The sequence below is a fragment of the Microtus pennsylvanicus genome, chromosome 7 (genome assembly GCF_037038515.1).
Source record: "Microtus pennsylvanicus isolate mMicPen1 chromosome 7, mMicPen1.hap1, whole genome shotgun sequence".
In the NCBI taxonomy this organism is placed as follows: Eukaryota; Metazoa; Chordata; class Mammalia; order Rodentia; family Cricetidae; genus Microtus; species Microtus pennsylvanicus.
Window position 1 is genome coordinate 54,436,377 of NC_134585.1, and position 25,774 is coordinate 54,462,150.

A 25,774-nucleotide genomic window follows, 5' to 3' on the forward strand; every position below is an offset into this window, starting at 1 on the left:
GTTAACCTTTGCCCTTATGTTTAGCTTGCTTCACAAGGATTGTGACTGACCGGCCTTCCCAGCCTCCTCTCTCCTGCAGACCTTTCCCTTCACCTTCACCCAAAGACGTTCACTCCCCCTGCCTCTTTCAGGCTCTCTCCAGCTCATTTTGGTTTCCCCATCTACGTTCCCCTGCATGCGCCATCATCTGTTCTGGTTAACAAAACCCTCCTCCTGCCAGGTGGTGGTGCACATCTTTAATCCCAGCACTCAGGAGGCAGAGGCAGGGGGATCTCTGTGAGTTTGAGGCCAGCCTGGTCTGCATAGTGAGTTCTAAGACAACCAGAGCTACACAGTGAAACCCTGTCTGTTAAAACAAAAACAAAAACGAGAGAACAAAAAGCAAAGCAGAAAAACCCAAAAATCCAAAAACCCAAAACCTTCCTCCTGACTGTTCCTTGTTATACTGGGCTACCCACTGAGGATGCTCCTGGCTAGCGCTCTAAGGCATGGCCGCCACCACTGACACATCTCTGACAAAAGTTATTTCCATCTCTCAGGTGAAAATAGATGCCGGGCAGTGGTGGCGCACGCCTTTAATCCCAGCACTCGAGAGGCAGAGGCAGACGGATCTCTGTGAGTTCGAGACCAGCCTGGTCTACAAGAGCTAGTTCCAGGACAGGCTCCAAAACCACAGAGAAACCCTGTCTCAAAAAAAAAAAAAAAAGAAAATAGATAAAGGTCCCTCTGCCTCTGTCTCTTCCCTTTGTCTCACCTATAGAGTGCCCCTCTAAAACAACCTTCCCCCAAAGAAACTCCATTCTCCTTCCTCTGAAAGCCAGCCTAGCTTTCTCACGCTCAGCCACACATGTCTGTGATGACCTACACAGATGCTTTGTGCATCCTTCTCCCCACCAAGCCAGGACTCACCAGGCATGCACTTCACTCAGGCCCTGTAGTCCACATTGTCTGCCTGGCCCGCCATTCTCCAGAGTTGCGAGTCCACTCCTAGCTGGTCCAGCTCTTACATCCTCTGCCTCTATCTCCCCCCACAGCACACTACATATATTTTTTAAACTCAGGTTCTTCTGCTTCTCCCCTGAGAGCAAAAGATGTAGGTAGTGATTCATGGAAACACCCTGAAAGCCCACAAGAGTACCTGGTAAACCTGTTTAACGTTTGCTGAATGAGTGAGTGAGCAGATGGATGCTCCCGTGCCACCTTAATGAAGGCGGTTTCTCTTTGTCCCCACCTGTGCCACCACTTAGCCATGTACCCCTGGTTATGTTCCTGACTGGAGCTCTCACCCTCCAGGCTGTCTGTGACCCCAATACTATCTCATGAGATAGATGGGTAAAGGCACCTGCCTCCAGTTAGGCTTCAAACCTGGGTCAATGGCTGAGGTGCCTATTTAATGTATCAAAGCAGATACTGGCTGCCAGGTTCTCCCAGCTTCCCTCGGTCCTTGCTGTCACAGGCCCCTCCTGGCTGGCATACCCGCCTCCTGGCCGCTGTATCTAGTTCCCCTCTCTGCCCTCTCTCTTCCCCTCTCCCTCTCTTCATAAGGCACAGCTCAGTCTGCTCATGTCCACTCTGGACTCTCCCAGATGTCCCTGCCTCTGGCTGTGCTCACTCCCCCTTTTAGCTGTAATAACTTTCTCCTTCGCCACACCCAGGAGCACTTGTGTGCTTTCCTTCCCTTTGAGCCTTTTCATTCATCTGGTGCTGACAGCCAGGACTAGCTATGTTCTTTTCTTTTTTTATTTTTTTTCTTCCTGGGTTTCAGCACCGAAAGAAAGAAAGAAAGAAAGAAAGAAAGAAAGAAAGAAAGAAAGAAAGAAGGAAAGCAAGCACATGACTGCTCCTAGGTATGGCGGAGGAGAAAGTTTGTTACAGATAAAAGGGAGAGAGAGCACAGCCAAAGTTAGGGACATCTGGGAGAGTCCAGAGTGGACATGACCAGGCTGAGCTGGGCGTGAGGGGAGATGGGGAGACACCCATGGCAAAACCCAATGCACATAAAAAAATAAACTTATAAAAAAAATTCCAATAAATAAGTACCTGATGAGGCTGGGGCTGGGGCTGGGGTTAGAGCTTGGTGGTATAACACTTTCCTGACAATGGTTTGATCCTTGGTAACCAACCAACCAACTAAGAAATCAAAACCCACAGAATAATGTACAAAAGTTAGGTTATTTAGAATTAAACTTAAAAGGATGAAAAGTATTTTTTTCCAGAAGGGTATCAAGCTGGGCTTAATCTCACAGATGCCCTCCTGCATTGGCCTTCCAAATGCCGGGGTTAAAGGCATTTGCTAAAAATACTTGAAGATGAATATATATAAAATCAAATTCATTGCCTTGATCGGAGATGGTGTGACCACCAGACGCAGCTAATGCACTGCTTGAGACAGCATCTGTCCAGAGCTTCAGAGCTTCGTGCACTCCACCAGCACTCCACCCGCTCAACCGCAGCCTCAGTCCTTTACCCTACAAACCTTAGCTCTAGACAGCTTACAAATTCAAACACAGTGTAACTGTTATGTAAACAGTTGTTACACTGTATTCCTTAAAAGAGGATGAGTCCGTGGGATTGTTTCCTGAATTATTTCCCACAGCAGTTGAAGCCATATGGATAAGCTGACTTTATAAAGTTTCTCAAATATCAAAGATAAGCTAGTGTCTTTTTGCAGGTGTTCTATGTGTGCTATGAATGTGTGCATGCATGTGGAATTCAACACTGGAGTCTTCCTGCTCTCTACCTTATTCACTGAAGCAGGGTCTCAACTGAGCTGAGCGCTCAAGAACGTAGTCTTCTAGCTAGCAGGCTGCTCACCTTCCAACAAGTAGAACCATGAGAACCCAGCATTTGCTTGGTTCTGAGGATCTGAACTCTGGCTGACCTATTTGGGCAGCAAGCAGTGTATCCACCTACCCGTTCCCTCAGTCTGTTTTAAGTGATAGCGCATTAAAGGATGTGACACGATCTTGCAGTTTTACATTCAGCCAAGCTTCTTTTTCAACCATCGTGGTTACCCCATTTTTCTTGGTATTATTCTTTCCATTCCCTGGTAAATTGTTTTATGTACATCACATATGCTCTAACAGAAAATGAAAGCTGTGCACGTTATGCAACACAAAAATTCTTGACTTTTTTTCTTGAGGCAGGGTTTATAGTCTTAGCGAATCTGGAACTTGTCATGTAGACCAGGCTGGCCTCTGCCTGCATGCTGGGGCACAGGTGTGTGCCACTACAACTGCCTAAAAGTCCACCTTGTAAAGAGAAGCAGACCTCTAAAGTAAAATAGCATTTTTTTAAAAAATCATTTTTTAGGACAGGGTTTATCTGTGTAACAGTCCTGGCTGTCCGGGAACTACTATGTAGACCAAGCTGGCCTCAAATTTACAGAGATCTGACTGCCTCTGCCTCCCTAAGTACTGGGATTAAAAGTGTGTGCCACCATGCCCAGCTTAAAAGAGAGAGACGGGGAGGGGGGGAAGCTATCTGGAAAGCCAGGTGCGCTGGCACATGCTTGTGATCCCAGCCCTTGGGGCTCAGGCAGGGTTGCCAATGGCTCAAGGGCAGCCTAGCAGGACAGACTCTCAAAGAAAAACGGCAAAGAGAGGATGGAGAGCAGACACCGCTCCACACACCTCGGTGGTGAGCCTTTTTCTCACCTGTGATCACACCTAGAGGAACCCAGGCTGGACTCCCACAATTCTGAAGTTACGTGTTCACAGGTCTGCAGAATCAGAACATCAAGGCAGGGAAGAATTAATTAGCCTATTTCTAAGTATGCGTATTTGCACTTCTAGGAAATTCCTGAGTTCAAAGAAAAATATAAATGTAGTTTGCTTCATTTATTAAATGCTAAAAGTAACTTCAAATCAAAACCAGAAAACCAGGCTGGAGAGATGGCTCAGTGGTTAAGAGCTCTGGCTGCATCCACCTGGCAGTTCACAAATGCCTGTGACTCCAGTTTCAAAGGATCTGATGAACTTTCTGGCCTCCAAAGGGCACTGTATGAATGTGGTGCGCATACATAAATGCAGGCAAAATATCTATACACTTATGATTAAAATAAAAAAAAAGATTAAAATAAAACCTAAAAACAAAACAGAACCACAAAACCAAGATAGAATTTCAGTCAAAAGCAATCCCAGCATTCAGGAAGCTGGGGCAGGACTTCTGTGAGTTTGAGTCCAGTCTCTGGTAGGAAATGAGCTCTAGGCCAGCCGGAGCTACATAGTGAGACCCTGTCTAAAAGCAATAAAATAAGGCTGGGAATGAATGTGACAAGCATGCCTAACGCCCTGGGTGATGCCCGGCACCAGTACTCTGTGTCGGTGACTCTCTGTCGGGGAGAACTGACTCCTAAGAGCTCGGGACATAAACCGTCATTATTATCCCATGAGAGCCTACTGTGGCATGTGTGCTGAAGCTGGGCTCAGCTGTCCCCTTCCACCCTGGCATCTACGAAGGGATCAGGTTTGCATGGTAACTGGTTTCACCACGGAACCATCTCAGCAGCCTTGATTTTACTTTTTTTTTTTTAAACTCTTGCCCAGGCTGGACTGAAATTCTTGGTCTCAAGTGGTCCTCCTACTTCAATCGCCCAAGCATCCAGTACCACAGGCCTGGTTAAGGTCAATTTTAATTTGTAAGACCTGAAAATTCTCAGTTACTAGCTCTAGGTCTAGATTAAGCAGTTTAACATGAATGGCAAAATGTAGTAATGCAGGGGCCTCAGGCAAGCCACTTGTCCTTTCACAATGTAGGAACTGGGGACAGAACCCCAGTGCTCTTGTGAGACCTTAGCAATGTATGTTTTTGAGACAGGCCTAGCACCCACATTGTAGGACAATCACACTAGCCTCATATCTCTCTCTTATTTATTATGTATACAGTGTTCTATCTGCATGATAGATCTAACTACAGAGGGTTGTGAGCCACCATGTGGTTGCTGGGAACTAAACTCAGGACCTCTGGAAGAGCAGCCAGTGCTCCTAACCTCTGAGCCATCTCTCCAGCCTCTACACTAGCCTCAAACTCAAAGATCCTCCTGCTTGTGCCTTGCAGAGCTGGGATCAGAGGGATGTGCCGCCATACCCAGCCACGGGAGCATCTATTAACAGGCGAGAGGCTGGAGTAAAGTCTAACAAACCATGTTTCTGGCTCTCTCGTGAAACGTTTAAGTTCTAGCCGGGAACAAAGTTGAGTTCCTGATTATTTACGGAAGTTGGATTTTGGTGGACCTGAAATAAGTCACGTCGATGCAACAGACTTCTGCGCTTTGGTTTCTGCTAATTCAGTGTTTATGTGTTTGCAGCCAGTGAGCCAAAGAAGCCACAAGAACAGGAAGTGTTCAATTTACAACTTTATTAAGAAACTGATAATTAAACAAATCAAGACTTTATTTTATTTATTTATTTATTTTTTGTTTTTTGAGACAGGGTTTCTCTGTGGTTTTGGAGCCTGTCCTGGAACTAGCTCTTGTAGACCAGGCTGGTCTCGAACTCACAGAGATCCGCCTGCCTCTGCCTCCTGAGTGCTGGGATTAAAGGCGTGCGCCACCACCACCCGGCCACAAATCAAGACTTTAAAGAACTGGTTAAGACATTTCCCTCCTAATTTCCCTCTACTATTATTTTTATTTTTTGGATTTTCGAGACAGGATTTCTCTGTAGTTTTTGGTGCCTGTCCTGGAACTAGCTCTTGTAGACCAGGCTGGTCTCAAACTCACAGAGATCCGCCTGCCTCTGCATCCCGAGTGCTGGGATTAAAGGCATGCGCCACCACCGCCCGGCCCCTCTACTATTATTTTGTAGCCACTTCAGGGGACAGGAACCTGAAGAAAAATTAACAACAGCTGACTCAAGAGAAAGCAAAAAGTTAAGGGGTTTCACACATCTCCCTTGCTACCTTCAGATACTAATTTTTTCACCACACCACTCTTCCCCCTAGTGTGACTGCACAAAGATAGAGTCAAACATGGGGCTGGAGAGATGGCACAGCAATCCAGAGCACGTCACTGTCAGACTCACAGCTCCAGGCCTGTCACACAGCTGACTCTCCCAGCAACACAAAGCCTGAGATGACCAACAGATTTCCTTCTGGAGCCAGTCACTCGTTTTCACTTTCTCACATAGAAACCCAAGAGGACACAACAGCCCTTGCTACCCAGGCAGCCTTTAATCTGTGCTCACTTTTCTGCCTTCCACTCTGCTGTCTGCCTCCCATGCCCACAAGCCAGCTCTTAGGTTGGGAATTCTTTGTTCTGACCTTTTATTGGACTTGCTTATTTTTCTTTATTAACTCTTCCCCTTTCTGGTAGATACTCTAAGCTTATGTGAAGAGAACTTCTGGGTCGGCAGGATGGTTCAGGAGGACAAGTGCTGCTGCCCAAGCCTGATGATGGGTTTGATCCCCAGGACCACGTTAAAGGTGGAGGGAGAACTGCCTCTGACCTCCACACCCACTCCCCCCACCATGGTCCAAGTGTTCTCTCCTCTTACCACGTACACACAAGAACGTAACTCGACCTCCCACCATTTACACCCTGCACACTCTCTTCTTCCAGCCCTTCTTTCCCCAGGCGCTGCTGGACTTTCTCCCACTAAGCGCTCTCTCCATCCTGTAAAATTTAGGTCTTAGAAAGTGCTGTGACCACAGATGAACTTGGCTAGTCCCAGGACACACCCACCACCTATAAAAGCTAGTGACTCTCAACAGCTAGGAACACTACAGGTTCCACAGAATCCTCGCTACCACCCCGTCTAGTCCTCTTTAAGTGGCACCGTCAGTCACCCCAGAGTCAAGCCCCAAAATGAAGGCACTCCAGAGCCAGCCTGTGATGCAAGCCTTTCTAACTCTGCCTTGTGCACAGCAGCCAATGGTGTCTATAAAGACCTGAGCCTCTTTGCACCAGGACACAGCAAGGAAGCTGAGGCAGGAGGATCACGTGATCACAGGAGTTTGAGACCATCTAAATATTACAACAATACTGTGAAACCTTGTCTCAAAACAAAAACAAACTGGGCGTCTAAACCTTTAATCTCAGCACTTGAGAGGCATCTGAGTTCAAGGCCAGCCTGATCTACAGAGTGAGTTCCAGGATATCCAGGCTTTTACACAGAGGAACCTTGTCTCCAAAAACAAACAAACAAAAAAACAAAAGTCAAGGATTTGGTATGTAGCACAGTAGTGGAATGCTCTCTAGCATGCATGAAGCCCTGAGTTCAAATCCCCATCCCACCCCACACACCCCTGCTGTAGTTAAAACAATAGCTTCTCACTGCCATTAGGACAAAACTCTGAAAATTTCCCATATGGCCTAATCAAGGCCCCAAAGCAGCTTTGCAATGTTCTCCTTTTCCTCACTGGACTCAGTGTAACACTCTGCCCTCCACATAGGTGGGGAATGTCAACCCAGCTAACAAGAGCTCATTCAGATGTTCACATCATCTCTACTGGAGAAAATGGTCATCTCCAATTCCTCTGTCAGGGCTGTCTCCTGCCGCTGGCTGTAGCCCACTAAGACTGCTCTAAAAGTAACTGCTCTTTCCCTAGGAGATAGTTGGTTTAGAGAAACCACTGTTTTAAAGCTTCACTGAATTTCTGCCGAAGACTAGAGTCACTCTGAAGCAAATCTGTTTACATACTTTTGGCTTTTTGTTTTTTGAGGCAGGGTTTCTCTGTGCAACAGCTCTGGCTGTCCTGGACCTCAGAGATCCACCTGCCTCTGCTGGGATTAAAGGAGTGCACCACCAGGCCTGGCTTCTTCTGGCTTTTTGTTTAAGTCTTGCTGTTTTCTCGGTGGCATGGGTATCTTGCCTGTTTGGCCTGTCCTGACTTGAAGGGGGGCAAGTGCTGGCCTAACTTTCTCTGGTTTCTCTCTGGATCTGTGACATTCTTATCTTTCCTCTGGAGTTGCCTTGAGCCCCAGGAACAAAGAGACCCACTGACAACCATCTTTGTGGTTGGGCCCCCAACTCCCCGAAAAGCAGTGTAGGTCTGCCTAAAGCCAGTGACTGTGGTGGGAGGCAGCTACCTGAAGCAGAAGAAACTCCTCTCTTCAGAACCAGACAACAACCTGACCAGATCTCTGTAATTCTACCCCCACCTCTTGCTTTCCTGACCCAGTTCTTCCTGTTTAACCTCAAACCTTGCTGGCAGGGGTGGGTGGAGCTCAGTGGGCGGTGTCAGCACCTGGAAAATGGAGTTCATGGTCACAAGGAATACGTTTTCACTGCCACTGTCTCTTTTATTGGCGTCCAAGAGGCTAGTGTGTTGGGACTGCCAGGCTTTTGCCCTAAGAACTTCAGTAACAGGGCTGCTGAGAGGCTGAAGGAAAAGGGAATCTGTTGCTAAGCCTGACAACCTGAGCTCAATCCTCAGAACCCACATGGTGGAAGGAGGGGACTTCCTCTGCCCTCCATGCCTGCACTTCACATACATGATCCTACACACATACAAAAAAACCCTCCGGTAACAAAACTCAGAAGCCAGCTCTAGTCATAAGATTTTAAAGTCTCAGGATATCTAAGCTTGCTTTCTACAAGGACATGTTTTCAATGACTAATTAATTAATTAATTAAAATAAATGGCAGGAAGAGAAAAATAAGCAGTAACAAACTAAAATAATATGGACCTCAATTGTGATGTTGCAACACACCCCACCTCCCCAATAAAACAAAGCAACACAGTGTAGTCTCCTTACAGGATGCTCCAAATCTGCACTGTGCTAGGCTCTCCGCGGGGCTCTGGACAATGGACCCTTATTCAGACTATTCCCTGGTGAGTACGCCTGAATTTCAGTCCTGGAGGTGGAAGTAGCACGTTCAAACTCAAGCTGCCTACCACATTACTGAAGGACACAGCTGGTCTGGGCAAACAACAGAGATGGCAAATCTGTAATTTGAAACATCTCCCAGTTAATTTTCATAGTAAAGATGCAGAAATCATAGGTGTGGGGGTTTTTGTGGAATGCAAATTTTGCTGCTTAAAATGGCACAACCCTGGACAACTAGATTAGTAAAGCAGTACTTTGGGATGAAAGAACAAACAGGACGTATTTAAAGAACCAAACAGTCCCTGGAATAGCAGTGTTAACTATGTGGCAGGACTTGTGGCTGGGCCCCTACCATCCACCACCTACACGATTGTATTCGGAAACACAAAGAAACCAAGGCCACTATGTTGCCTTTACCCATTAGAAAATTAACTATTTCCACCTCTGAGTACTCCTGACCTTTCCAGACTACGCTCCTGTAACAATTTAAGAAGGCTACACTCCTCCCGGTATATCTATATAAGGAAACAATCTTTGTCTTTTAGAAAGTGAAAAAGTGCATTTGAATTTCTTCACGGCAGTTTAAAAGTGACTTATTTTTGGAGTACTATAAAGGCCCAAACCAGAAATTACTTGCAACCGTCACGTTCCCACAATCTGAACCAGGTATTCTCCGGACTGTTTTACAATACAACCAACTAAACATAAACGGATAAAATGAAGAGTCCAGGAGGAGAATGAAAGGCGCACCGGCCCTGTCCTTGGCTTTATAAACTGGGACCCTAACCCCAATAATCCAGGGGACAGAGTAAGAGGTCTCAAAACCCTGCCCTCGGCCGGGGCCTGGAAGACTAAACCGTCCAGCCCGAGGTCAAAGGAGAAAAACCCAGCAGGCTGCAGGGCGTCAGGGCAGGAGCCCGTGCACCCCGGAAGCCGACCGCTTCCCACTGTTTTCGACCTGAGATGGAAAGCAAGGCGCCGCCGCCCCTTTGCGCCCAACCCAGCGAGCCAGCCTTTGGGTCTGGGGTCGCGGTGGCCGCGCGGGCTCCATCCACAGGACCCGGCGGCCAGCGCGTGGCTCCGGGGCTCCGGCTCGGCGGCGCCGGGCCCGGCCTGCCTCCGGCACACAGGGCGCCGCCCGTCGCGAGGGAAGATGGCGGCCGCCGAGCAACTGCGCCACCAGCCCTGGCCGCAGGCCAGGCCCAGCGCCATCTTAGCGCCCTCCAGCCCGCCGCCCCCACCCTGAGAAGCCGCTGTCGGGGTGACTCGGGAAGGGGGGGGCGCGAAGACCTCTCGGCTAAAAAAGTTAAAAATAAGACCAAAGACAAGAACAAAAAAATTAAGCAAAAAGCCACTCTCAACCGCCACCGTCCGCCTCGGTCCTTCGTCTCTCGGCCCGCCGGCTGACACCGGCCTCAAGTGGCCCCGCACGGCCGAGCGAGCGCGGAGGGGAGGCTCGTCCCGGCTCGGGGCCGCGGGTCCCCGGGTTCCCGGCAATGCCTCGCCGGCCGCCGGCGACCGAGTGCGGGCTGGCGCCGCGGCCCACGCCGGGGATGAGGCCCAGGAGGCAGGGCGGCCCGCGCTGTGCCGGGCCGGGCCTCGACCCCGGCCTCTCCCGCGCGCAGATGCCGTGGAAGGGAGGGAGCCTCCCGGCTGATAATGTAGCCGGCTCCTGGCCGTCCCCGGCGTCCCCGGCGCCTCCCTCCCCGCGCCTCGGCCGACGCCGGCCCCATTTTGCTGAGAAGCAAGAAAAGGCGATTCACACCCAAGAGCTTCCGAGGAAGGGAGTGGGAGAGAAGGGACCGCAGGGGTGTGTGAAGAAGCGAGGGGAGGAGATTGGGAAAGCTGATTTTTCTTGCTCGGCCGCCGTCACGCCAGGCCCTCCCTCGCCCCCTGCTCGCGGCCCCGCCGAGCCCCGCTCCCTCCTCCGCGGCTCCCGGGCGGCTCCGGGGGGCGGAATAAACACACTCGCACACACTCGGCGCACACAACTAATTTGAAAGCGGCTCAATCAATGAGTCATTAAAAGGCTTCCCTCCCCTCCCCTCCCCACCGCCAACCGCCACGCCGCCACCTCCCCTCCTTTTTTTATCCCACACACCCCCCCTTCCCGAGCTCTCCCACTCCCCGCTCCAGAAATTTGCATCCGCGGATAGGAAAAAAAAAGGAAGAAAAAGGAAGGGAAAAAAAAAAAAGGCAGGCGCCAGGCCCCCCACGCGGCCGCGGCGCCCCCCGGCCCGGCGCCGCCGCCCCCGGTCCACCCGCGCCCCCGCCCGAGACACTGAACTTGGTCTTCCCAGGGCCCCGGCGGCGCTGGGAGAAGCATCCACACTATATTCCCCTTTTCTCCGTGTCCATTAAACATCCACCCACCACCACCATCACCCACCCACAAACCCACCCCCCCCCCAAAAAAAAACACAGCCTTAGCCAATAGCTCTCTGGGCTGAAACCTAATATCCTGGTTTTGGCAACTCGGTGTTTAATTTGCTCCTCTTTCTTTTCTGTCTGGCTGGAGATCTATCTCCAGCTCCCCCCACTTCTCCTTCTTCCCTCGCTTCTCCCCTCCCCGAAGGAAAAAAGAGGCAGAGGAAGGAGGTTGTGTTTTTTTTTCTCCTTGAAATTTTTATCACAAAATTATAATACACTCAAAGGGAAACTCACCGTCATGAAAAAGCAGTGCCTTGTCAACGGGGTTTCTGCGCCATCGCACCAGGGGCGGCGGCGGCGGCGGCGGGCGCGGGGCGCGGGGCGCGGGCGCGGGAGCTCCAGGCCGAGCGGCGCCGGCCACACGCGCTCCGCTCTCTCTCTCGCTCACCCCCGCGCCGGGCGGCGGGCGCCCGCTCCCCGCGCCCGCCCGGCCTTCATGCTCTGCGCCCGGGCAAACGGCTCGCCTGCTCGTCTACCTCAAACTTCGGTTCTTGCCTAGTGAAGGAAAGAAAAAAAAAAAGCAAAGATGAGGATTTCTTTAATTAAAAATTTTATTTTTTTTTTTCAAAATCAACAAAACCAAACCAAAAAACACAAACTCCCAGCCTGGTGATTTCTGTTTCTTTTGGATTTTTTTTTGGGGGGGGTATTGGAATGTATTGGGGGTTTATTTAAGAAACATTTATTTGTGTACCCGCCCTCCTCCCCCATCTACAAGATGTGAGCTGATTCTCCTCAGGGGCCCTGTACACACAAAACACACACACACACACGTTTTAGCTTAACTTGGAGGGGAGGGTAAGGAAAAAATAAAAATTGGTTTATAACTTCAGTTAGCGCCAGTCACAGTTTTTTAAAAAAAAATTGCATATTTTTAAAAACTAAAGCCTCCCTTAGTTACTTGGCAGATAACTGGGTTAGCCTTAAGTTTCTCATGTACTACTAACTTTATAATACCCCTTCCCACTCTGCAATGCTGTGAAATCTTATCTGTGAAACCCTGAGATTAAAAGGAAAACAAAACTAGTGCCTATGGAGAGAAGCTGAGTACCCCCTCCGCCCGCTTTATTTATGTGGCTGTCTTTTATCTCCATGTTTGGGAAGTCTACAGCTAAGAACCCTTTAGCACCCCTTGGCCCAACCATAATTACCACCTGTTTTAAATTTCAAATTGTTGAGACTTCTTAAACCACCTAGTAGTAAGAAAAGCATTTAAATAACCGTTCCATAAGAGTTCTTTGTAGCCCTAATTACCAATACCCACAAAATATAGCGGGGGGGGGGGTCACTTGTTTTAAATATCAGAAATGGGTGAGATATGAATTCTATGTGAATGTAATTCAAGCTTAAAGATACAGATTTAAGCCTACAAAGTCTTCTAAGGATATCTGAAGTTGGTGAGGTCTTGTTGATAAATATGTGAGTTCTAAATAAAATTATCCCCATATTTAAATTCTTTAAAATATTGTCTGGTTTCTATATCCTTTAGTACAAAACACATATAAACCTTAATGGCAGAATTGGGGCCTGGGAGTGGTAAAGCAAGAACATGTTCTACGAATGTGTGACCTAACACATACGCGCGCGCGCGCGCGCGCACACCCACACCCACACAAATACCTTGCTTACTAATAATAAGCATGTAATTAAACTACACTTCACAAAATAAATGTGTCAGAGCTGCCATATTCACCATCTTTTTCAAAAGCAAGTCACCCCATGTGTCAGCAATCGCCACTCGACCGCTCTATATAATGTGTCTTTGTATTGAGACCTGACTGGAAGACACACTCAGTAGTGTCACACAGTAGCTATCACTGGGCTGGATTTTTCTTAGAAGCCTTTTATTTATTTATCTGCTTTCTATTCATCTGAGGCCCTCCTGGACCAGGAGTCCTTGCATAAATTGGCATATTTCTCTATACTTGCCGGTTAGGCCAACCAGTTTTCTAATTGGCTTGGGAAAATTTTAACATGTTTTAAAGTGCCTTTGGATTGGTGGGAATTTAATTAGAACACCCATTTGGAAGAGAAGCATTTCCGAAGAGTCCATGGATGATGCATTGCCACCAGGGCATAGCAAGCCTTGCAGCTGGTGCTCACGGCGCCAATGAAACACCAATGGATTTCAGAAAGACAGCCCTCCTCATTGGCCAAAATCCCAAGGAAATCCGAAATCTCATTTTAGATCTGACCTACCATTGCCCTGATTTGATCATTACACAATGAGTGTATAATATATAAACATATTGCACCTCATAAATTATGCATTGATTATGTAGCCTTCGAGAACAAGATTAATTTTTAAAACAGTGACCTAGGGCACCGCAGTCTTTTAGTATAAGAACTATGCAGAGTGGCTAGGGGGCTCCAGGCACCATGGTATTTAATCACGTGGTCCATCCCAAGACCTTCCCTGGAACCTAAGGTTTAATGACCCTGATTTTGCAGACAGGCTCTCTGGCTTTCTAAGATTTGTCTGAAGGCATTAGTCTAATAAGGGCTGACAGAAGAAACCCTGGCTGGTGGGTTCCAGAACTTACCCTCTGCAGAGCCTGACAAGTATCTTGGGAACCTGCAGTCTTGCTGTGGCGATGTCATGCATGCCACAGGCCAGAGGAGAGGCACAGGCCAAGGGGCAACCCTTTAATTGGTCAAGACCTACCCAGAGACTGCCAGTTGTCAAATCTAATTTTAAATCTGGGGGAGGGGTTTGCAAAATACTGGGACAGCAGTGGGGTGAATGTCAGGCTCCAGACAACTGAAGAAACTGAGTGCGGAGAAACAGAGGCAGCTTTTCAAGCTCTTCCCCATAGGACTTTGAAAGCAACTTAAATAAGGGGCGTGCTTTTGCAAAAAACATTAAAAACCCAGTTGTAGGGTTTGGAATCTGAATGAAGATTAGGAAGCCTTTTAAGAGGACTTCATTTTTTTTTCAAGAAGAACCATTTTTTAAAATGTTTTATTTTATGCACATGGGTGTTTGCTTGCATGTTTGCCTGCACGCACGCCTACAACGTGGGTGTGCCTCGAGCTCGAGGAAGCCACTGGATCCTCTGGAAAGGAATTACAGATGGCTGATTGTCTCCATAAGGGTGCTGGGAACCAAACCTGGGTCCTCTGCAAGGGTAGCAGGTGCTCCTCACCTCTGAGCAGAAACCCCAGGACCTTTTCATTTCTGTGGTGTGGGGTTAGAGAAAGGGTTTCTTGAGGACCTCACCCTGTCCTAGAACTCGCTCTGTAGCCCAGGATGGCCTTGAACTCAGAGATTCACCCACCTCTGGGATTAAAGGGGTGTGCCACCACTGTCTGGTGCTAGAACATTCTTTATTCTTTTAAAATTTATTTTATTTCATGTGCATTGGTGTGAAGGTGTCAGAGTCCCTGGAACTGGAGTTACAGACAGTTGTGAGCTGCCATGTGGGTGCTGGGACTTGAATCTGGGTCCTCTGGAAGAGCAGCCAGTGCTCTTAACCATTGAGCCATCTCTCCAGTCCCCTGGTAGAACATTCTTAAAATGGCTTAACTATATGTTAATGACCTTGATTGTACTATTAACAACTTAGTCCTGCACACAGATTCCCTTCTGTGTAAGCTGCTATAAACAAGGGAAATTGGACAGGTGTGTGTGGGGGTTCACATAATAGCTATAACAGCTAAGAGCGAAAGGTCGGGAATATAGCTCAACCTAATATAAACCCTATCACTAGAAGAAAAAAACAGTGAACCATTGCCTAGCTGGCTTTTCTTAGAAGAGATACAGGCCAGAGAGATGGCTCAGTTGGTAGCTGGGCTATCCACCAGGTCTCAGGACCTAAGTTAGTTTCTGGTGCCCACATGATGGAAGGAAAAAACCAGAAATGCCTCTGACCCCATGACATGTTAACACACACACACACACACACACACACACAAGCATAGTTAAGAAAAGAAGATGCAAATGGTGGAGCTATGCAGCACTGTGCATGTGAGTATGATGGCCAGATGTGCCCACTGCAGGGTACAGGGGCACCACCAAGAAAGGCAGCGAGTGTGCAGGAACCATTCTAAATTCTCAGACTGGCAGATGGCTCCAGGGAAAGGCATCTGCCACCAAGCCTGATGACAACACTTCTCATGGTGAAGGAGAGAACTGACTCCCACAAGTTGTCATCTGGCCTTCACAAGTGTGCCCCAGCATGTGTGTGCCCAATATAAATACATGCACACACATAAAAATAAATAAATGTAATTAAAGTAAAATTTTAGCTGGTCTGTGGTGGTGCATGCCTTTAATCCCAGCACTCTGGAGGCAGAAGCAGGTGGAGGATCTCTTGTGAGATTGAGGCTAGCCTGGTCTACAAATTGAGTTCCAGAACAGCCAGGACTATTGAAAAGAGAAATCCTGTCTTGAAAAAACAAAATAATAATAATATTAATTTAAATTCTCAACATGTATCAATAAGGTTCATATCCTTATTCATAAATATTTGAGAGCTCTGTCATCAGTCAGTCCGAGTGGGCTCAGATTCCACCTCTATGGCTCACAAAGGGAGGCACTTGGCAGGTCATCCTCCCTTCAGAGCTCAACTCCCTCTTCTATAAAATGAGGCTAATTATAGTGTTCACCCCTGAGGGTTATTTTAGGGCGTGACAAACTAGTGCATGAAGGATGTTTTAGCAGGGCACTAGGAACCAGATAAGCCTGTACAACTCTTCCTGTGTGAGCAGCCAGGGACAGTCTTCTATTGCTTATGGTGTGATTTAAGTCTACCTTATTTGTTTGAGACAGGATCTCATTATGTATCCCTAGCTGACCTGGAACTCTCTATGAAGACTAGGCTGGCCTCACAAGATCTGCCTGCCTCTGCCTCCTGAGTGCTGGGATAAAACATATGGGTCACTGTGCGGGCCACTGTTACTTTTTATACATGTGACTTTTGGGGGTGATGCTGAAACAGGATCTATGTAGCCCTGGTTAGCATAGAACTTACTATATAGGCCAGGCTAACCAGGAACTCAGAGATCTGCCTCTCTGTGCCTCCAGAGTGCTGGTATTAAAGGCACACGCCATCTCATCCTACCTTTCCCCGCCTTTTCCACATCTTGGTGCATATGTGTTTGTGGGTGTGTGCACAGGCACGTGACACGCATTAGGCTTGGCAGCAAGTGCTTTCTCTACCTGCTGAGCAGGCTCACTGACCCCTTGGCCAGCCTTTTAAATGTTTCTCAGTTTCCTGCCTGTAAAAAATGAGATAAGCAAAACATGTCTCTGAGGTTGCTATGTGAGTTTTAAAAATAAAAGAAAGATAATTATCACATGTACTCACTCATAGGTGTTTTTTTAATATTTATTTATTTATTATGTATACAATATTCTATCTGTGTGTATGCCTGCAGGCCAGAAGAGGGCACCAGACCTCATTACAGATGGTTGTGAGCCACCATGTGGTTGCTGGGAATTGAACTCAGGACCTTTGGAAGAGCAGGCAATGCTCTTAACCTCTGAGCCATCTCTCCAGCCCCTCATAGGTGTTTTTAAATATAAAGCAAAGAAAGCCAGCCTACAAACCACAATCCCAGAGAACTTAGACAACAATGTGGACACTAAGAGAGACTTACATAGATCTAATCTACATGGGAAGTAGAAAGTATAAAAAGACAAGATCTCCTGAGTAAACTGGGAGCATGGGGACCTTGGGGGAGGGTTGAAGGAGGGAGGGGAGAGGCAGGAAGGGGAGCAGAGAAAAATGTAGAGCTCAATAAATATCAATAAACAGGGGGCTGGAGAGATGGCTCAGAGGTTAAGAGCATTGCCTGCTCTTCCAAAGGTCCTGAGTTCAATTCCCAGCAACCACATGGTGGCTCACAACCATCTGTAATGGGGTCTGGTGCCCTCTTCTGGCCTACAGGCATACACACAGACAGAACATCGTATACATAATAAATAAATTAAAAAAAATATCAATAAACAAAACAAGATGGGCAGAGGTGGCGCACGTCTTTAATCCCAGCGCTCAGGAGGCAGAGACAGGTGGATCTCTGTGAGTTCGAGTCCAACCTGGTCTACAAAGCAATTTCCAGGACAGCCAGGGTTACACAGAGAAACCCTGTCTTGTAAAACTAGAGATAGATAGATAGATAGATAGATAGATAGATAGATAGATAGATAGATAGATAGATAGATAGATAGATAGATGGGGTGACTGAATAATCAAATGAGTGAAAAATAAAAATACACAGTGAAAGGCCTGTGGTGTGGCAAATTGACAGAGCACCTACTAAGCACGCTGAAGGTCCTAGGTCCCAGGACCCCCCCCCAAAAAAAAAGTAATAAATAAGCAACTTACTGGGACACTGGCAGCGCTTCCACCGTCTTGCCTACGTTAGCACTCTGTGAAGTGAATGGCTATGAACACTTTAAAGCACCTTCTAGATGCTCAGGCTATTTAAGTCATGCCATAGTTTTCAAGCTGGTCGTTTTCCTTGACAGACTTTTCAAAAACAGTCTAAACTCCTAGAAGCTTCTAGTCCAAAGACCAGTAATAACAGAACCCAGACGAGCTGACGAGCACTCCCACTCCACTGTCTCCCGTCTCACACTCCCAGCCTGTTTCCCCACAGAGAAAACGAGGGGGAGGACGGCACTGGGGTAGGGGCTATCACATGCTGCTGGAAGACAGACACCTCTCAGTGCTCAGGCCCCGCATGCCCTACCTCTCTTAAGCAGAGTCTTCAACTCCAGGCACCCAAGAGGATGGGGATGGCAGAAAGAGGATAAGGCCAGACGGTATACAATGCTGCTCTGAAGGGAAAATGTCGGCAGCCAGCAGCAGCCAGGCCTGGTGGCAGGTGAGCCCCGCACTTGGGGGATTTGGAGCTAGAGGCAGAATGCCATACAGTAGGGTTGCTACGCAGTGAGTTCAAGGACAGCCTGGGTTACACAGGACTTTGTTGTGAAGAAGAGAAAAAGGGAGGGTGTCCACGTCAAGGGGCTGGCCCAATCATCGTGCCCTTGTGAAAATGAGACTAGTAAGCCTGACAAAGCTGAGCGTGGGAGCGCATGCCTGAGATACCAGTGGCAGAGGCAGGAAGGCTGTTACATGTTCGAGAAAAGCCAGGGCGCTATCTCAAGACCCTATCTCAAAAACTAAAACAAGGGGCTGGAGAGGTGGCTCAGAGATTAAGAGCACTGGAGATTTACAAGTTGGTGTAAATCTTGGCTGTAAACCAAATTTATTGTTCCTCTGCTCTTCCAGAGGACCTGGGTTCCTTCTTCAGAACCCACATGGCAGCTCACCTGTATTTAACTCTAGTTCCAGGGGATCTAACATCCTCTTCTGCCTCCTCAGGCACCAGACACACACCTGGTACCGACACATATGCCAGCAAAACACTTAAAAATTAAAAAGAAAATGAAAACAAAAAAGACCTAAGATAGCCAGGCACAGTAGTTCCCACCTTTCGTCTCAGCACTTGGAGTCTAAGGCAGGAGGAGCTCTGAGAGCTCTGGGCCAGTCTGGTCTACAGAGCAAGTCCAGGCATGCCAGGGCTAAGTGGCAAGACCTTGTCTCAAGACAAAACAAGGGCCGGGCGATGGTGGCGCACGCCTTTAATCCCAGCACTCGGGAGGCAGAGGTAGGCGGATCTCTGTGAGTTCGAGACCAGCCTGGTCTACAGAGCTAGTTCCAGGACAGGCTCCAAAGCCACAGAGAAACCCTGTCTCGAAAAACCAAAAAAAAAAAAAAAGACAAAACAAGGGCTAGAGAGATGGCTCAGTGGTTAAGAGCACTGACTGCTCTTCCAGAGGATCCAGGTTCAGTTCCCAGAACCCACATGGCAGCTCACAACTGTCTGAAGATCCAGTTTCAGGGGATCTGACACCTTCACACCAATGCACATAAAATAAAGTAAATAAACAATAAGAAATATTTGGGGGTTGGAGAGATGGCTCAGCGGTTAATAGCATTGCCTGCTTCCAAAGGGCCTGAGTTCAATTCCCAGCAACACAACCATCTGTAATGGGGTCTGGTGCCCTCTTCTGGCCTGCAGGCATACATGCAGACAGAATATTGTATACATAATAAATAAATAAATAAATATTTAAAAGACAAAACAAATATGAAAACACAACAGCACAGAACTGAGACGGCTGAAAGGAGACTATCAGTCTGTTAGAAACGGGAAAGAGGACAAGAGTGTGAACAAGCCTGGGAGACACACTCGCAACAGTCACGAGAAAACTGAGGCGGCTGCATACACAAGCGTAAGGACCTGCATTCCGTTCCCAGGAGCTGCGTTAAGAAGACAGGTGTTAAATGACGCACACCTTTAAACCCAGCACCTGGGAGGCAGAGGCAGGGGCATCTTGAGTTTGAGGCCAGCCTGGTCTACAAAGTGAGTTCACGGACAGCTAGGACTGCTACACAGAGAAATCCTGTCTCAAAAAAACCAAAGCCAAAAAACAAAACAAAACAAAACACCCAGGTGTTGGTGGCATGAGCTTGTAACCTAGCACTAGGCCTAAAGCAGAATTAGGAGACCAGCTAGGCTAGCCTATTTAATAAGTTCCAGCACAGTGAGAAAGACCTTGTCTCAAAAAGCAAGCATGGCAGCATCTGACAAATGACACACAAGGTTGTCTTCTGACCTCTATGTGTATGTGCACACGTGTGTGCACACACATGTACTCATGGACACACACATACATGCACAAAAATAAAAAGAGAGAAACCAAGAAGAGGCACTGCCTGTCTAATATCCATGACCATTAAAAGCCACATGGTAAAAAGGCCCATCATTATTGGAACAGAATAGTTAACCAGGCATCGCTGGACGACCTTGCGAGCAAAGGTACAAATACCCTCACACCTCACAAGGCTTGCACTTACTCTTTATGAATCTCACCAATCAGATACCAGCTGGCTGTATGTGTCAGCTCCTTGTGAGCTGAGTTAACGTGAGTCATATCTAACACAACCAGGAGGCTGCTCAGAAGTCGACACGGCAAAGGGCATGGGTGTTCACATGGGCCTGGCACACAAGCTGATGAGATAATCCTACCCACCACAAGCAGGAAGTGCCAGGACTCAAGGAGCCATCGCTTCCGAGTTTGTTCTTTCTCTCCAGTCTTCACATTTGCAGTTCAAACCTTCCACCTTGACCCATTCTTTCCTCCAAAGGACGAGCCCACCCCAGGCCACCCCCAAAGCCAGCCCCTCCTCTCCACAGACATTCAGACCTCCGCCTCTTGCTCTGTATCTCACCAGTCTTGTATCTAAATGTACAGCCTCCTCTCTAAATCTCAAAGCTGAATGTGTCCCACTTCCACCAGCCCCTCACTAGCCAGAGTTGCTAAAAACACAAACTCCCTAGCTGGGGTGCAGCTCAGTGCAGGCTCCTGCTGGGCCTGGCTCCAGCCCCTAGCAGGCCATAATGATGATACAGGTGCCTAAACCCAAGGCCAGTTTAGGCTTCTGTCTGTAAGTTCATCTTCAGTATAGAAAGTCTTAGGTCAGCCTGGGCTACATGTCTCAAAACAAACAAACAAACAACAAATGGAGGATGAGGAAGGGGAATAACAGGACCTTCAGTGTCATCAATGGCCAGAGCGAGTTTCAGGGGAACAGAACGGGAGGTCACTTCTACACAGCCTGTCAGGTGTCTGTGAAAGGGTTTCAAAGTCACTGATGAAGGTCACTCTCATTTGGAAAACGCTGCTTCAAGTCAGCAACTGAGGAGGCTGGAGGATGGCTCAGCGGTTAACAACACTGACTGCTCTTCCAGAGATACCCAGGTTCAATTCCCAGTATCCACATGGCAGCTCACAACTATCTGTAATTTCAGGATCCAACACCCTCACATAGACATACAAACAGGCAAAACAACAATAAAATAAAAATAAATAAATTAGAAGAAATCAGTAACTTGTAGTGATATTTTATTTGTGTTTTTAATAAATAAAGCTTGCCTGAAGATGAGAGTGCAGACCTAGGCCACGAGAGGCCAGGGAGTGGTGGCTCACACCTTTAATCCCAGGACTCTAGCCACCCTGGGCTACAGGAGATTGAATCTGTTTAAAAGAGAAACAGAGTTCCTGCACAGGTGACTTTAATCCCAGCACCAGGGAGGTGGAGACAGGAGTGCCGTGGCTGGGTAGAGAGAGGAATAGAAGGCAGGAGGAGACAGGAGCTCAGTGCAGTCTGCAGTCACCCTGAGGGCAGGATCGCCCTTTAGTTTGTCTGAGCCTTGATAGGGTCAAGAACTCTCTAGTGGCTTGGCTGCTTTGCTTTTCTGATCTTCAGCCTTAACCCTAATATCTGTCTCTGGGTTTTTATTATTTGTGCTACAGTAACTGAGGGTCGGTGTGGCAGACACAGTAATTCCAGTACTTGGGAAGTAGAGGAAGGAGTTGAAGGTCAGCCTCAGATACATAGTGAGGTCTGGGCCAGCCTGAGCTACAGGAGAGTCTATCTCAAATAAACAAACAAAAAATACAATGACAAATATTAATAATGACTTTTCTGTATCCACCTGACATTTACATATACTCTACAGCCTATGGCAACAATCTGTTACACCTGCCCCCTAATGCAACTGCACAGCCTCCAGCCTCCGGTCCTTACACAGCTGTTAACAGCTGCAGAAGTGAAACTATTGGAAAAGGGATACTTTGTTTCTGCTTGTATGAAGTGTGAGTGTGTGTGCATATTTTTTTCCTGGTTACAGCATATTGACAACTCTCCAGTTATCTGAGTGTTATATTAGATTAAACCCTGAGGTTAACAGCAATTTTTTAAAGATTATTTTTATGTGTGGTATGGGTATTTCCCTGCATGTGTGTCTGTGCATTGTGTGCATGCCTGGTTCCTGTGGCGGCCAGGAGAGGAAGTTAGATGTACTAGGACTGGAGTTGCAGGTGGTTATGAGCGGCTGAGTAGTGCTAGGGACTGAAGCTGGATCCTTTGGAAGAGCAGCCAGGACTTTCCACCGTGGGCCATCTCTCCAGCTCTCCAGCTCCTTCACAGTAAGTTTTTGTGTTTTTTTTTGTTTTTTTTTTTTTTGTTTTTTGTTTTTTTGAGACAGGGTTTCTCTGTGGTTTTGGAGCCTGTCCTGGAACTAGCTCTGTAGACCAGGCTGGTCTTGAACTCACAGAGATCCACCTGCCTCTGCCTCCCGAGTGCTGGGATTAAAGGCGTGCGCCACCACCGCCCGGCCACAGTAAGTTTTTAAAAATTAAAAAAAATAATAATAAAGACGAAAAGAAGGACTCTTGCTCAGCATAATTTCACCATGGCATAAATTCTTCTCCCCTTAAAAGTAAAAACCACACACAAAGCCAACCAGAGAGCATCTTCTGAGGTTGCTAGCTTGCCAAGATATCACAAATGTGGGCAAGCAATCTTTCGCTCACATCCTTAGAAGCAATATTCAAAAACCTCAAAACCTCCTTCCTGCCACTTCAGAAAGGAAGCCCCCCTGGGCGGGTGCGGCCAAAGCCTCTCTGCTGTGCTGATGAAAGATCTACTGTCATTACGCTGCCCCATCACCAAAACAAATGAGTGAGAAATGGGGAAGAAACGAGAGCAGCCTAAGGGAACCGCAACAGTGAAGTTTGTGGCCAGTTCTGGGTACCTGTGATGGATGGACGGACGGACGGACGGCAGATGGATGTGGTCTTGGGGAGGGGGGCAGCTCCACAGACAGGAAGCGCGCCTGCTAACACCGCCAGCTCTCCACACCACTCATCTTCAGCACCGTCATTTGTACCACCTGCTCTGCGCAACGTCCTTACAAATGTTCTGATGAAAAACAACAGGAAAACAATATATGGGGCTTGAAGGAGGCTCCCAGTGTGATGCTCTGGGTACCAGGGGAGAGGGAGGCATTCTGTGCAGGCAGGCAGGTGGCAGGAAAAAGCTTAAAGCTGGGGTTTTCTTCCTCCTTTTCTTTTCTTTTCAAGATTTATTTTATTATGTGTACAGTGTTCTGCCTGCATGCATGCCTGCAGGCCAAAAGAGGGCACCAGATCTCATCTGGGATGGCTGTGAGTCACCATGTATTTGCTGGGGATTGAACTCAGGGCCTCTGGCAGGGCAACCAACTCAGCTCTTAACGGCTGAGCCAATTCTCCGGATCCCTTTTTTTGGTTTTGGGACAGGGTTTCTGTGTATAGCTCTGGCTATCCTGGAACTCACTTTGTAGACCAGACTGAAAATTTTGCTTATTTTATCTTATGTGTATGACTGTTTTGACTACATGTATGTATGAGCACCACATTCATGCCTAGTCCTCTCAGAGGTCAGTAGAGGGAGCTGGATTCCCTGGAACTGGAGTTATGAATGGTTCTGAGCCACCAAGTGGGTGCTAAGATCCAAACTCAAGTCTTCAGATACTCTTAACCGCTTAGCCATCCCTCCAGTCCCAAGGGTGGGTTTAAAAGATGACAATAGGAAAGGAAGGGAGCATGTCGGCTAGAGGCCCCTGGGAGGGGAGGCAGACCCTAGAAAAGGAGGAACTATAGCAAGTGCTGGGTGGAGAGAGGATGGGGTGCTGGCAGGCAGTCTGGGTGGAGAGAGGATTGGGGTGCTGGCAGGCAGTCTGGGGAATCTCTGAGCTGCAAACGTGGGTCTACACTCCTTGCACTCATGATAATGTGGAACCTTGTGAGATCAAGAGACTGCGACAGGTGGTTATGAAAAAATCCAGAGGCTGGGGAAATGGAAAGTACTTGCTTTGTAAGCCTGGGGACCTGGGTTCAGATCTACAGTACACATGTAAAAACAACCAGGTCTCGGCACAGGCCTGTAAACCCGGTTCTGGGGAGGTAGAGACAGAAAGATACCTAACCAGCTAGGCTAGCCAAATCAATGAGTTCCAGGTTCAATGTGGGATCTTGTCTCAAAAATAAAGTTCAGCCTGGAGAGATGGCTAAGCAGTTAACAGCCTGTTGCTCTTGTGTGTAGGAGGTGTGGTTGTGTACGCCTTTAATCCCAACTCTTAGGATGAAAAGGCAGGAAGATTTTTGTGAGTTCAAGCCCAGTCTGATCTACACAGTGAGTTCTGGGGCTATCTAGAGCACCACAGCGAGACCAATAAATACACAGACAGTGTGATGCTCTTGCGGAGGACCTGAGCTCTGTCCCCACCGTGCACACTGAGTGGCTCACATCTGTAACAACATCTGTAACAACAGCTTCAAAACATCCACTGCCTCCATCTCCCTGGGCACCTGCACACACCCGCACACAAGTGAATCATCCCCCAACACATTATACATACTTAAAATAAAAAAATAAAGTGAAGAAGGCCAGCAAGGCAGCTCCATAGGTAAAGACGCCCACTACACACACCTGCAGCTTGAGTCTGGCCCCTTGAGCCCAAGTAAAGGTGGCAGGAGACAATATACCAAAGTTGCTCTCTGACCTCCACATGCCCCCCAACACATAAAATAAGATATAAATAAACTGGGTTGGGCAAGATAGCTCACCCAGTAAAAGATGCTTGTCCCAAGCCTAGGGACCTGAGTTCAATCCCCAGGACCCCCACGTGAGAAAACTGACTCCGGTACGTTTTCCCGAGTTCCCTCCACGCATGTGCCATTTGGCATGTATGCACACACATAAGTAAATATCTGTGGAATTTGTCCTTCAAAAAGGTCAAGAGCAAATGAGGAAGACACCTCTGCCGACCTCTGGTCACCACATGAACACAAGAGCACACAGAGTAGGGGACAAGGCCACCATCTTAGAGCAGAGAAGAGGCAGATCCTGAGTGTAGAAGGGGGACAGAAAAATACTGTGCCCAGTGGCACTCCACAGTGGCACACCAGGCTCTCTGGGCCTGCCCGCCTTTCTAGCTGTGAGTTGGGGACTGAGCCTTATTCTCACGCCTCTAAGTTCCCTCTCTCTTTTTAAGACTTATTTTTATCTTACAAGCGTTTGTCCTGCACGTATGTATGTGTACTATTGTTTATGTTTGGTATTGGAGGAGGCCAGAAGAGGGTGTCACATCCCCTGGAACAGGAGTTACACAATTGTGAGCCATCATGTAGGTACAGGGAATCCAACCCGGGTCCTCTGCAAGAGCAGCTAGTGCTCTTACTCACCGAGCCACACCTCATTCTCTCTCTTTCTTTTTAAAATTATTTATTTTTAGATGAAGCTAGAGTCTCAAGATATAGCCCAGGCTGGGCTTGAACTTGTGGGAATCCTTCTGCCTCCACCTTCCAGGTGCTGGGATTACAAGCTTGCATGATCACACACAACGAATTTGACCTTTTCTCACTCAAGCACGCTGGCCTCTCCAGTGCAAGTCTAAGCAGCCGCGCATCTCTGCAGGGGAGTGACAGCTCACTGGGGAGCAGCTTCATTTGTGGAACTGTGCAGAAGCGCCCAGGGACTGAGTAAAATGCCTCTTGGATCATCCCATTTCTGTCACCTCACTGCTTTGCCCACCGAGCAATCCTTTGGTTATGCGGTTCAGTTTTAAAACTTGTGTCTGCTCTTCCAAAGGTCCTGAGTTGAGTTCCCAACAACAACATGGTGGCTCACAACCATCTGTAATAAGGTCTGGTGCCCTCTTCTGGCCTGCAGG

General features: G+C 47.9%; 1 protein-coding gene across 2 annotated transcripts in view; it reads right to left on the reverse strand.

The window, feature by feature from the left end:
* Positions 1 to 25,774, reverse strand: part of Bicral (BICRA like chromatin remodeling complex associated protein) — a 90,858-nt gene that overhangs the window by 54,123 nt on the left and 10,961 nt on the right. The window contains exons 1-2 of one of the 2 annotated variants that reach the window (XM_075980827.1): positions 22,814 to 23,396; positions 11,435 to 11,695 (exon numbers count right to left, since the gene is read on the reverse strand). The gene's annotated coding sequence lies outside the window, so the exon portion shown is untranslated. Of the gene's footprint in view, positions 1 to 11,434; positions 11,696 to 22,813; positions 23,397 to 25,774 lie in introns of those variants that run through there. The other variant, XM_075980829.1, reaches the window with a different exon arrangement.